The sequence below is a fragment of the Ascaphus truei genome, chromosome 6 (genome assembly GCF_040206685.1).
Source record: "Ascaphus truei isolate aAscTru1 chromosome 6, aAscTru1.hap1, whole genome shotgun sequence".
NCBI classification, from domain to species: Eukaryota; Metazoa; Chordata; class Amphibia; order Anura; family Ascaphidae; genus Ascaphus; species Ascaphus truei.
In genome coordinates this window covers 134,916,439-134,930,210 of record NC_134488.1, presented here as the reverse complement: position 1 = coordinate 134,930,210, position 13,772 = coordinate 134,916,439, and positions in this window count along the sequence as shown.

The following is a 13,772-nucleotide window of genomic DNA, read 5'->3' as shown; positions in this document are numbered from 1 at the left end:
ATCTGATTGGCTCACGGTTTCTTATAGTATTTCCCTGCTTCATTCATAAAATAGAAACAGACCGGACAGCCAATCAGTGCGTTGGAACTTTCTCAGGCAGCCAATCGGAGCCAAGCCAGGCAGAAAAGCCGGGTCTGTGGGGTATTTGAAAAAGCCAAGAGACATCTGCAAGCTTTCCACATCTACCCCTAGGTATTCCAATGCCACCCGCTGGGCAGGCGTCCCTAGTTCTGGCAGAACAAGTGGCATCCCGGAGGACTGCCATAGATCTCCGGACCTTGTACTCTGCTTTTCCCCGCTAAACAAATGCCGTTCACACCTCTGGGCATCATCTGGCTGCTTTGATATCCGATGTCCAGCAGACCTACCGGTGTCTATGTGTTTGCATGGGCTACCTGTTTGGACATGGAGTCTGAATGTAAAACATTGAAAGGGAAAAAGGAGGGGGGAGAATGGTGGTCCTGTTCAGTTTCTGGGGTAGACTAACCGGAGTGGTGCTATCTGGGATAAATTTTATTGAATTATACAAAAGAGAAATGGATCCTGTGACGCACTCACCTCCATCAAATAGTGACAAATAAATGGTATTGAATACCTATGTAGCACTGTACCCCCTCCCCCTTCATTGGGAGATACACAGCTTCTGCTACCTTGTGTATGGTGCAAGTACAGCTGAGCAGGACGCATGGAGTGCAGTGCTATATTTCATGGTCCCATGGCATAGGGGAATATGTAAGGGCTGAGCTGATATAGTGGGCCCCTCTAATGTGGTGGCAGCCAGCCGCATGTATGGCAAAGCTGTACTGTTTCTGCGTACACTGGCTTCCACCCACAATATTATACAGAGGGGCATCACTATAGGGGGACCTTTGTCCCAATATATCCCCTATAACCCCTACATTCTGGATCCCCTTCTGCGCCCCACCTGCAGGCCCTGGGACACTTAAAGTCTCCCATTATTAAAATACCACTGGGCAGCAGAGAGAGAGAGCACTAAAATATGTGCTCTTTTTTAAGAGGCAGGTGCAGCAGCATCTGCCTCAGGGCACAGATACCATCAAGAGATCCTTTGGGGTTCTCTTTGAGGGTGTGTGTTTTACAGCAGTGAGGAAGTGAGGTGCTTCCTAACCAAAGAGTTGGCGTATGCTTGCAAGAGTTTCCCCCGGGGGCTATCAAAGTCAACAGCCCTGGCTCCAACACCAAGCACCTCACACGCTTCAGCACAGAGCACGTTATGTGTTACAGCACCCTTCCCCGCTGAGCCATTAAAAGTGGGGCCCTCAAAGAAAAAGGTCCCCCCTGGGAGCTCAAAGGAGGCTGCTGCTCCTACCACCAAGGCAGCGTCCAAGCCTCCTTCTTCCCAGTCACTGCCATCAGTGGCTGTGGCAAAACATATTGCTGCAGCAACACGGAAGAAGGGGGAAAACCCCACCAACCCCTTCAGGCTCCTCCTATCCCTAGCCTAAACAGGCTTGGGGCCATACCCTCTGCATGCTTCCGTGGCATACCGAGGAGGTGACTGTAATCTCTCGTGCTCCATACAGTGCACTACCTCACCCTCTTTGCCCACCCCGATACCATCTGCAGACGGGTACTACCAACAAATGAGGGTGAGAGACCCTGGTGGAGGGAACTCTATTCAGAGTTAGTTCCTCGACCAACCTGGGACCTAAACTGAAGAATCCTCCACGGTGCGCTGAGCAGGGGATAGTACCTTGCCCACTTCACGGACTCCCAAGCCACATGCTCATTTTGTGGCACAAGGGAGTCCGTGTTCCACATTATTTTAGTTGCACCAAACTGCAGCCCCTCTTATCGTTCTTGAGGGGCCTCATACGGCAGTTCTGGTTGTTTTTCTCCCCACAACTTTTTATTTTTTGGTTGCCCAGTATCCTGAAACACTAGGGCCAGGAACCTCCTCACCAAATGCTCCTGGCATTAGCCAAGCTGGCTATATATAAGTCCAGGAAGTAGCGTTTGGTTGGGGAGGTATCCCTTACCTGCCAGGCTTATTCCGGGTGCTTGTGCGCTCCCTTATCCGAGCAGAGTTCACCGACACTGTGGCCACTGGGCTACGTTTACCTCCTTGTTGGTTTTAAGTGGGGTGCTCTGCTCGGTATCCCCCCATCTGGTTTCTTTTCAATTACACCTTCTCCTTTAGTGCACTTTATTTTTAGTTACTGTGCACTGGCTTCAGTTTTCTTTTGCCTCAGTTTCAAAACCTTTTCTTTTCTGGTTGGTTTGTGACCAACCAGGTGTCATAATAAACAAGCTGCAACTACATTCTAATTGTAATGACCCCTCCTGGCTGGTAATGTTAAAACAATGGGATGACATTTAGGGTGGGTGCCAAGAACACAAATTAACACATGAAAGCCTTGATAAAAGAAAGCAGTATAGAATAGAAAATACAAGAAAGACAAGTTTAGTCTTGTTAGTCATTAAGAGTATTGGTTCATATGTATTCAGTGGTAAGTCTGCATACAGTGTATGCTACAGTATTACATTGTGGATCCAGAGTTCCAGTTGCTGTGTGGCTACAATCAGGTTCCTTCGGCGTGGTAAGTGATCACAGTTTGGAGGATCGATTGCAAACACATATTTTCATCTGCATCGTGGATCAAAAGGAATAGGTAATTATGAACGGTTTCAAAAGATCTGCTAAGTTAGTCTGCCAACATAGAGACACTGCTGTCAGGACAGGGCAAAAGGATGCTGTCCTAGTAATTTTGCTTATTTAATACATGAGTTTATTGTAAGTCATGGAGGGCCATTTGCATGGAAATATGTTGATGATGATACAATTGAAGGTCTGAAATCTGCCGTGACTCCCTCAGTAAATGATAGGAAAGTCAAGAAGGGAAGAATAATTCAGCTGCTATTTCAGGCTGGAATAGTTTTGTCCCAAAACGTTGAGATAAGATTTTACAGATGATTTAGCTAAAACCGAAAATAAACTTGATGATACAAGGTTGCTAATGCAAACTGCCATACACATACTGTAGCCTATTGTTTACAAGATAAACTAGATGAAAGGGATACAAACATTCAGCAGTCAGAACAGGCAGCTGAGAACCTTCAGAGTCAAATAAAGAACAAAGGGGGCTATGCACTAAACTGTGATAAGTCGTTTTAAGAACGCAAAGTACTCTTAGAATGTGATGTTCCGCCGAACACGATTCACTAAGCCACGCAAACAGGCACTTTGCGCTCTTAAACTGACTTTTCCTGGAAATTTTTCAAAGTTCAACTTTTCTCGTACGATAACCTGTTTGCCTTCAATTCTGCCCTCCTCCGGGATTCACTAAGCTTCGCAAACTTAGCGAACGCGCAAGTTGCGTTCAACAAAGCTCGCCAGCTAAAGGCAGGTGATAAAAAAGCTGGAATTTGAAAAATGTCTTTGTTTACATTTTTGCAGGCGCAACACCCATACAAAAGGCCGGCGGCTGTCCTCAGCTGACCCCGCGGGGGTCCCCGAGGGAGGCCGGGGGTCCTGCGGGTGTCCCCGGCTTACCCCGCAGGTGTCCGGGGGTCCCCGGCTCACCAAGCGGTGGTCCCCGCGGGAGTGCGGGGGTCCCCGCGGCCATCTTGGGGTCCCCACGGTAGTCCCGGGGTACCCGCGGGCCTGCGGTACCAATGTTGCGCCTCCAAAAATAATAAACAATATTTATAACTAAATACACCCCCCTAACACATACAATACAGTAATGGGCAAAATTACTCTTATCCACATATGGATAATAATGCATTTGCCCATTTTAAATACATATAAATTACAATAAATACAGTAAATACATATTACACTTACCTTTTCCAGGCACCCACGATGAAGGCCGTCTTCATCCTCATCTTCATCCTGCCCATGTCCCTCCGGTGCTGCAAAACATACACAACAATCAAAATAGCCAATGTAATGTCCCCTAACCCCTTAACGGTCATTAACTGCTACAGTCATTAAGGAGTTAACCCACCCTCACCCACCACTCGGGAGGCCTAAATACCCTCCCCCACTACCCATCCCATGAGGCATAACGACCCTCACCCACTAACCCAGCTGGGAGGTCTGCCCACATACTCTTGGGGCCAATACCCCCTTCCCACACCCCCAGTACCCAAATAAAAAACAATACACAGCCCCACAATAAACATCATTATATTTATTCAATACATAACCCACCCCTGTGCCCCCCATAAATACATGATTTATTATTTTACATAAAGAGTTAATACCCCAGGCCCACGGGAGTCCCCAGTGGCCCTGACGGGTGTCCGTACACCTCACAGTAGCCAAGCACCATGCTTCAAACAGGGTCTGGAGGCCTACGGGTGGTCCCCACCAGGCGCCGTGTTCCACCAGGTGGTCTACGCGGGTCACCGTGGGCCACAATGGGGTCTCCCGGGTAGGCCTGTGGCTGTCTGGGGGGCCCCAGGTCAGACCCACAGGTGTCTGAGGGGCCTCGGGTGGTTCCCACGGGGGACTGGGGGCCCACGGGTGGTCCCTACGGTTCCGCAGTGCCCCCAACAGATGTGCGGCCACCGGTTCTTCCCTGCAGGAATCCCCCGTGAACACCTCTAGCCTGGTACCCATTGAAAGCCCGAGGAGACCTCAGGTGGTCGCCAGAGGTCCCCCGCAGACCAAAAAGAACCATCCCAGTATGTAAAAAAAATAAACCTGACCTATACATTAAATAAATCAATCCCCCCCCCCCCCACCATACACATACAGTACAATAATGTGCAAAATAACTATTATCCAGATATGGATAATAGATTATTTGCCCATTATGAAACACATAAAACATGCATAAATAAAAACATGAAATCTTAATCTGAAAATCACCACATTGCATCTTACAATTAAACCGGCAGCTTGACAAATGTATATCAAATGTCACACAATTTCATTGAGTGTGTACATGATGTAATTAATCTGTGCATCATGTAACACTATGCAAAATCAATTTCAAAATAAAATACACTATTTACAATGTCCCCTAACCACCAATGCCATCCACAAAATCAAATAGAAAGTAAGCAACATAAATAAATTTACCATCAATCAATCAATTTCCTAAACCAATTACAATATAATCCAAATCAATTATACAATTCCCTATTCAATTCCTAAAGCCAAACCATTGCCAAAATAATTCTATTTGAAAGTAACCACCATCATTCAAATCTAACTACCAGAAATAAGCCATTAAAAATAACATGTAACTAAATAAAAATTACATTACACACACTAATGTATAAATATAGCTGCTAAATACATTACAAATACATGAGATACATAAACATTAGCAAAACAATCATTTATTATCCCTGTATGTCTACCCATATAGATATACATAACATACAGGGGCAATAAAAGAGCATAATAAACAATGCATTTACATCCCAAAATCACATACAATACACCCATTCAGTGTCCCTGAATGTATGTATATCCATAGGTACATAGATCAATTCAGGGGCATTAAATGGAAATTAAAAAATATACACATGAATAAAAAATAAAAAATAAACTATTAAAGTTAAAATAATAAACTTTTCTTTTGTTTAATTACCATTAGATGCCCACTCACCGAAATCCAGGGGAACCGGGAGCTCTCGGACCAAATCCAAATGTAACCATAAAATAAAAAAACATTACAATCCACGTCTGTGTCTTCTTTCTTCTATTTGTAATCCTTTTCGTCAGTCTTGGGGTCTTCTCCATCTTCTTCCGTCTTCTTCCATCTTCTTACGCCACGCCCGTCTTCTCTTCTTAGGAGAGGAGGTCTTCCCTCCTCGGCGTCTGGTTTCAAAATGAGATGACATAGGCTTTTATAGGCCTATGACGTCACATTTTTGTCAAATGGTTCCCACGGCCCTGATTGGGCCGTGAAAACCATGTGATTTTGGGGGGGAAAATGATGACGTCATTTAAAAGCAATGACGCCAGCAAATCGGAATGGCTGAGCTTCAATTGCCTTTAAGATGACGTCATCAAAACAAAGATGGCCGGCGACACATGGTATGGTAGCCAATCAGAGCGTGGGAATTAAATCCCAACTCTGATTGGCTCTGGTAGACCATGTGACAGAGACTTTGCTTCAGCCAATCAGAGTTGGGATTAAGTTCCCACGCTCTGATTGGCTACCGTACCATATGTCGCCGGCCATCTTTGTTTTGATGACGTCATCTTAAAGGCAATTGAAGCTCAGCCATTCTGATTGGCTGGCGTCATTGCCTTTAAATTACGTCATAAAAAAAAAATTCCCCCCCAAATCACAAACCCCCAGAGTCAGATAAAGAACAAAGTCCTAAAGCCCCTTCGGAAATATATTCACACAGTGGTGCACTTCACAAGCATGTTAATTGCAGTGTAACTCCTATGTGTCCAATGTAAATATCCCCTGAAAACTCCTCTAGGGCTTGGTCCCCACTGGCTGCTGCAGCGCCCGCTATGGCAGGTGCTGTGGGGACAAGGGCCACCCCTTAATGTAGTCAGGCCTTCTGCAAGGGGGGCCGCCGCGTTGTGCATTCCGTTTTTCCTGCAGACAGGAAATTGTGAGCAAAACTAGCGACGGAGTGCTAGGCCTCGGCCCCCAGCGGTTCAGCCAAAGAGGGTGAACCTGCTGGGTGACGTCATGGCCGCACCCCCCATCACGCTCCCCCAGTCTTTCCCTGTGCAGCACTGCAGCGCAGACAGCGGGGCCACAGCCTAAACCAGAAGCTATGGCCCAAGAGGTAAAGCAATACATAGATGGTATAGACAGATGGGTAAGGCATGCCAAAAATAATATACTGAGGCAGTGACAGAGAGGGGTGATTTGCGCACAGAATATGACAAGATTTAACAGGGACAGATTGCTGCTACTTGTACCCAAGATGTTAAAATGACAGAACCTGTGGAAGTTATAATACAGCCCCAAATACCATCACTTAGCGTAACTGACATAAAGATGGAGTTATCAGATGTGGGACCTGCACCCATCTCAGATTTTAACAATGTTATGGTATGGATGGATAGCATTTTACAGAGGGGGAAAGACAATATTACTGAACACGATTTCCCTACATTGCCCTAAAAGGTTTAGATGACAAAAGAACTAATATTGAAAGTTTCACTCAGGGTTTCCCAACCTTTTTTCAGAGGTGCGGGGAGAACATTTTTGAGATACGGAGTTCTGTGCAGGCACAAAGGGCTGCGGGTTTGATACCAAATGAAAGCATTACCAGTTGTACAAGAAGAAAGATTAACTTATTTGCTGCATCAGAAAAAGATGCTCCAGATGCTGCTAAGAGGAACAAATGAGACGCATTATAGAAGGCAGAAAGAGTGTCAGGGATCTGATTGTGTCGTTGGTTCCAGCGCATGCAGCTGAATACATGGGTATAATGACAGCATTGAATGAGGCGTATGAGAGAGGGATTCAACTTTTGTATTTGGTGTGGTACAAAGTAAGAATGATTAAACCAGTGTTTGAGTTATGTGAGACAGGGCTTAGAATATAGAATGATGCAGAAATTTCACCAACCGCGATAATAATGCAGAGTGGAGGAAAAAAAGAAGTCTCAGTATGAGAATGAGATCAGAGGTAGAAGAGGTTCTGGGGAAAATGGTGAATGGATTCCATTTTTCCAAATTAAAATGGGAAAAAGAAATACTTGAAGAAAGAGTTAAGGAATTAGGGAATGAATTGTGGAAGCACGCAGTGCCACTTCCTGAGAAGAAAGAAAATTGTGGTACAGCTGCAGCGGCCGTTATCCGAACACGTCACGCGTTGTGTACATCGGAATACCCAGGTCATGGCGCATGATCTCTTCCAACCTTCCCGCCTTAAGACGCGAGTGCGGCGAGTGCAGGAAATGGCATTTTAGTGTTCTGGCTTTTAAACACCTGAAATAGACACAGTAGCACAGTTCTGTACACATTGCTATTCGTTCATTTCATTGCACCCAAAGAAACAGAACCCATGAAATTTAAACAAAGCAACCGCGATAAACACGTGGGGTTGGGGCGATTGGCCGCGTTCATGCCACGTGGAGTACAGCAGCGCACACGAAATCAGCGACGTGATTTGTTCGAATAAAGGCCGCTGCATCTGTATGTTCCGTAACATATTAGATTAGGACCCTTTAAAAATTCCAAGAAATTGGATATACTGAAGTTAAGCATGTAACCGTACAGCAATGATAACTGTAACTATATTACTGTATAACTATATCATATTGGTATGTCTGCTGCTGCACTTTTTCTTATATTTTGCAGGTCTTGTTGCTGAACACAGAGAAGCATGAAATATTATATTCCTCTTGGATTTTTAAATATTCCAGGACATTGTTTTCTCCTTGGATGTTTTTTCAAATTCGGGACTTTGAATTTCTGTTATTGAATTCTTCATTTTTATTTTTGTATTTTGTTTTACCAATGAAGCTGAATGTTGCTTTTCTTGCCATTTGATATGGATTTGCATGTTTATAAAAAATAAAATGATCTTGTTTCAACTGCAAAATAAGAGTTGCCACAAACACAAATACAGGGAACATGCACACACATATACATACATGTATTTTTGGCATAAACAAGGGTAGGACACATACTAGTAGTTGTTTTAGAAATCTAAATGTAAATTAATTATATACATACTGGTCTCTAGTTAAAACAAAGGTGTAATACATGGTATACATTACTGGGAAAGCCACTTAAATTAGGTGGATGGTCATAATAATATATGTATAAATAATAAATAATAAATAATATATGTATTTACACAAAGCTGCAGTTCAAGCTTCCGGTTTTTTTTTTTATTATTTTTTTATTTTTTTACTTCAATAGTTTCATGTGGGCAATCTCTACTTACCTAAAGAACTGCATAGCTGCCGGTCAATTCGTTCTCCGTCTATTGATCGGCAAAGTTTGGTGACATCTTTTAATATGGGGAATGTAAATGGTTGCTATAGCAACAAGCATGCTTTTAAAAATAGAATACAAGAAAATTGGTCTTTCAAAGTTGTTGTTTTTTAAAACAGAAAATTCTAAAAGTATTTTTTCTTACTACAGAACTGATTTATTAAAAAAAACACAAATATGCAGGATATTGCTTGAACTGCAGATTTAAGGGAACTCATTTATTTTGAGACACGTTTTTTAAATAAAGGGTAACAGGGATTTATTTCCTTCTGTTTGTGTGTGTTTGTGTATGTGTGTGTGTGTATGGATATACAGTATACACATATATAAATGTACCAATATGTATTAAATTACACTTAGGTGCAAAAAAGGCTCACAAATGTTCCAAGGTTCAAGTTAATATTAAAATAACAATATGTTTAATGTGTCTTTATGGAAAATTAATTGTGGATCTACTAATTACACCCACATAGATTGTGCATGTGTGTTCAATTCAGGGACATGGTGCATAAATTACTTTATAATTGGTTTGATTGTTTTTACATTTAAAATTGTGGTCAATTTATTCCAATACCATTGTTTAGCTGAAAGTTAAAATTAAGATATTGTTGGACAGTACAAACATCGCTAATATCATATGTGAGTTACAGAGAAATTCCCACGTGACATGGTTTAAAGTTCTATTTGAGTCCTAATGTTTTTATTTTCTTATCCATCCTATTACAGTATTTTGATTATTGCGATTGTATTATGTTGATCTATATAAGTATATACATTGTGTTGTGTAAAAAAAAATGTTTAACTGAGATTACCCTCCTTTCCTCAAAAACAATCAGGTATTGATTGAGTGTTGTGTCCTGTATGGATTATATTTAATATTTTGATGCAATCTGATCCCCAGAAGAACAGTTGTGAGGTAATTGAAGAAACCTAAGTTACATAAACTCCTTGCTCAGCCAGTATATACAAGTGGAAGATAAAAGGTGCATAAACAGGATAAATATAAGAGATAATCGGAAGAAGGAAAGTCTCGGTATATTACACTCGATTATGGTGCGGGATATGTTAAGCGATGATAAAAATTAGCTGTTAATACACATGTAGCCAGATCACCTGGTGGCTACTATTCTGCCCTTGGGCTAGCAGTAAACCCTGGTACAATCAGGCTGCAAGTAGTTGATATGGGGTTTTCCCCCTCCGAGAAGCTGCACTTGAGTGAAAGCGGGTGGCGGTGACATCAGGCCTGGGCATGACCAATCATGAGCATGTGCAAAAAGTGAGTAAAAGCACTAATAGGTGTAGAAAATTGTGTATATACTAAAAAAACTAATAATTAATATGTGTTGCTGCCAAAGAGCTGGAGGCCTTGTGACTAGATGCACACACTGCACCCTGCAGACTCCCCGGGAAGCTTTGGCACGCCCTGGCACTGTTATCTCCAATCTGATGAACGTATAGGCCCGGGAAAACGAAGGAAGTGAAATGGAACACAAGCCAGGTTTCAAATTCCTTTGTCTCAATTTATTAAGCATAGGGTAAAGATTTTTATACAGAAAAAAAGAAAGGTTTGGTTAGAGGTGTACCGTAGGTGTAACCTGGGTGTGGCTTAGATTAGAGGCGTGATTTATGGGCAGGACATATTAGTGGAATGATTTTGGGGCGTAATTCTCCCTATACAGGCCCTGTCTAAATACATAGTCTATTCATTGTCTATGTTATCAAGAAACCTTGCATTTCTCTAGCAACTATGTGAGGTGATCCTGCCTCTCACAGAGAGCCAGTATTATTGTTTACTGACTAAAACAGCAGGAAACAGACAACACAAAAAGTAACTCAGCATAAAAAGTATCTTAGCAAAATCCTGAGCAAAGAGGAAATGTAATTTGGCAGAAGCTGAATACATTAGAAATGATATTTCAGCAAAAGCTGACTACATCATCTAAACAGGTGATTACAGACAAAATGGATGGTTTAACACAAATGTAGTTTCTGGCCTTACCTACTGTCTCTAACACTGCCTTAAGTGAGGTGGAGATAGGTAGCACGGTGTGCTCATTTGCGTGTCATTTCCCAGAATCCCTTGCTGCAGAGAAAGTTCTGTGTGCTAAGTGATAATGGTGACGTCGGCATCCCTGAGCAGTTTTTTACATGTGAGTGAATTGTTGTCTCACATTCTTTGCCAAATAAACGTATTTTTATTCATCTGTGTGGCGCTGTCTTCCACTACATGTGCCCTGAGTGGCCCATCCATGATGTACAGAAGGAGAAGGAGCATGATTGAATAGCAAGAAGGACGAAAGAAAATAACTACCCAGTACCACACAGGCCTGTGTGAGTACATATAACGTTATACTCTTATCATCCCTGTGCTCTTAACCATTGGTTTACTATTGTATGGGTTTTCAACTATTGGTCTGATATTAACTCTGACCCTTGTCTGCACCCCTTTGTCTCTCTTTCTACCTATGCAAATGAGCATACAGTAATATTCTCTCTCTCTCTCTCTCTCTCTCTCTCTCTCTCTCTCTCTCTCTCTCTCTCTCTCTCTCTCTCTCTCTCTCTCTCTCATACAGAATATCCCTTGTGAGCACATTCACATGTCAACCCTGCCTTTCAACCATTGTCACCTCGCATACAGTGCTCCCACTGCAGCAAGGGATTCTGGGAAATGACATACAAATGAGCACACAATCTGTCACCTTTTGCCTGGAATATACATTCACATGGAGCCCATTTAAGCTGATGCATCACCGTTCACAAAGCTTTTAAGCACAGCATGGGACTAGCAAAGCAAGTACAAACCACTCACAGACGTTTCAACCTTGATGGGTATGATCAGTGTGAGGTTGGTTTATACTTGCTTTAAAATATTTATAGGCTGTGCTGATACCCATCAAGGTTGAAACATGTCTGTGAGTGGTCTCGCGCATGGCAATCACGTCCAAGATGGCGGTGCCCTCCAATTGCACCACCCCGGTGACCCGGTTGCCCCTCTGACCACTACCTGCAGCCTCCCGACACCCACGCGCCTCCGCAGTGCACCAGAGTTGCTCACGCTGCAGCCGCACACGCCCACCAGAAGCGCTACTAACCGGGAGGTAAGGGGACATGGGGGAAGACCTGGCTACAAATATATGTTTTATAAGCCTTTAGATACTACTTTTCCAATATTTTCTTTTAAATCTTTCTAAATAATATATTTTTAAATAGATTTTCAAATCTTAATAATTTTAACAAGAAACAGTATTTCTTTATTTTGCACAATTTCACATGGATTCTAAGACCTCCCAATATACGTTCTCCTTGGCTGAAATATATCTGCATTTCTTTGCAGATACATTTTAAATAAATTTACAAGTGCAATTTTAAAAGGTATGTATGTGGTAGAAATAATAGAGCATACTTGAGGTTCAGGAAAATAATGACATTGAAGTTTATTCATGGAGCTACATGATGAGATGTTACCAAACAAGCAGTTGGTTAAAATCTGCTCTTTCATTCCAAAACACCGGTATATAATGAGAGCCACATACATACACGTCATTACATACAAGTCAGCATTTTACATATAGCAGCTACCATAGCATATAAGGCCGAGGCCCCACTGCCTCACTCAGCGCACCCGCACTACATGCAGGCGGCGCGCTGAGAGGCAATTGACCCCTACCTGCGGTATGTAGGGAGTGGGAGCTGGAGCGGGTGGGGGGCGTGGTTTGGCGGGTGGGGGGCGTGGTTTGAGCGGAGGGTCCGTGCGGTCTGTAGGGAGCGGGAGCTTTAGTGGGGCGGGGGGCGTGGTTTGAGCGGAGGGTTCGTCCGTCCGTCCGTCCCGTCCCCTCCCCCGTCGGTCTGTCCGTGTCCCCCCTCGTTCCGTCTCCCCACCACACACAACACACATAAATACAAACATACATACACACACACACACACACACACTTCCCCCCACCTCCCTCCCATAGCTCCTTCCCTGCTCCCGTCCTTACCCCCTCATTGGCTCACTCGCGCACCTCGTGATGCATCAACGTTTCAGAGCACCACCTTCTGGTAGCACTTGCCGGCTGACGCGTCACAGCACATAGTGAGCCACAGAGGGAGGAGGCAGCGGGGACCAACAGATTGCAGGTGGCGCACGCGGCCGCACGCGTCGCCGACCGCAGAGGGTCCTGATCCTTAGGATGTAGTATTCGTATACAGTATTTGGGACAGGTCAAACCCCTACAGGTCACTCCCCCCTCCCCAATGCTGTAAAAGGAAATGAGCCAGACAAAGAAAATGTGTCTGATAGCAGAATACGTTAACTCTTTACATGCCAGACTAACGTGAAACCCGGCATCCAGTTTAGGTAAGGCACATTTTAAATATTCACACTGTATAAATAAATTAGGTAGTGTTTAAGTTATACTGTAGTAATTGTTTTTTTATTCATTTATTGGGCTTATGCCATAGTATGACGGCAATGTACAGTATGTCATTTGCTATATAATTCACAGCGTGATGTCACGCAATGTAGGACTATTTAAGAAGACTCTTTTTGCCAAAGGATGCTATCTCTCTTGAGGAAGTTCTCTGCACCGGGCAGAGACATTTTCAACCCTCCCTCCTTACACTCCGTAATTAGGCGCCGCTTCTGGAAGTGACATCACTTTCCCATTTGAGTAAGGAGAGGGACGGTGCATGTCTCCGGCGCTGTTCCTGGACCCATGGTGGTCATACCACTTGTTTTGTATCAACGCTTGTGAGAGTATCACTATTTCTAATGGTGCATTTAGCTCGTTAAAACATTTCTGTACTGTCTTCTGCTCTCTCTTATCTATCGGAATGGAGAACCTCCTTTCTGTCTCTGGGATCAACTGCTGATACTTTATGCTCTGAC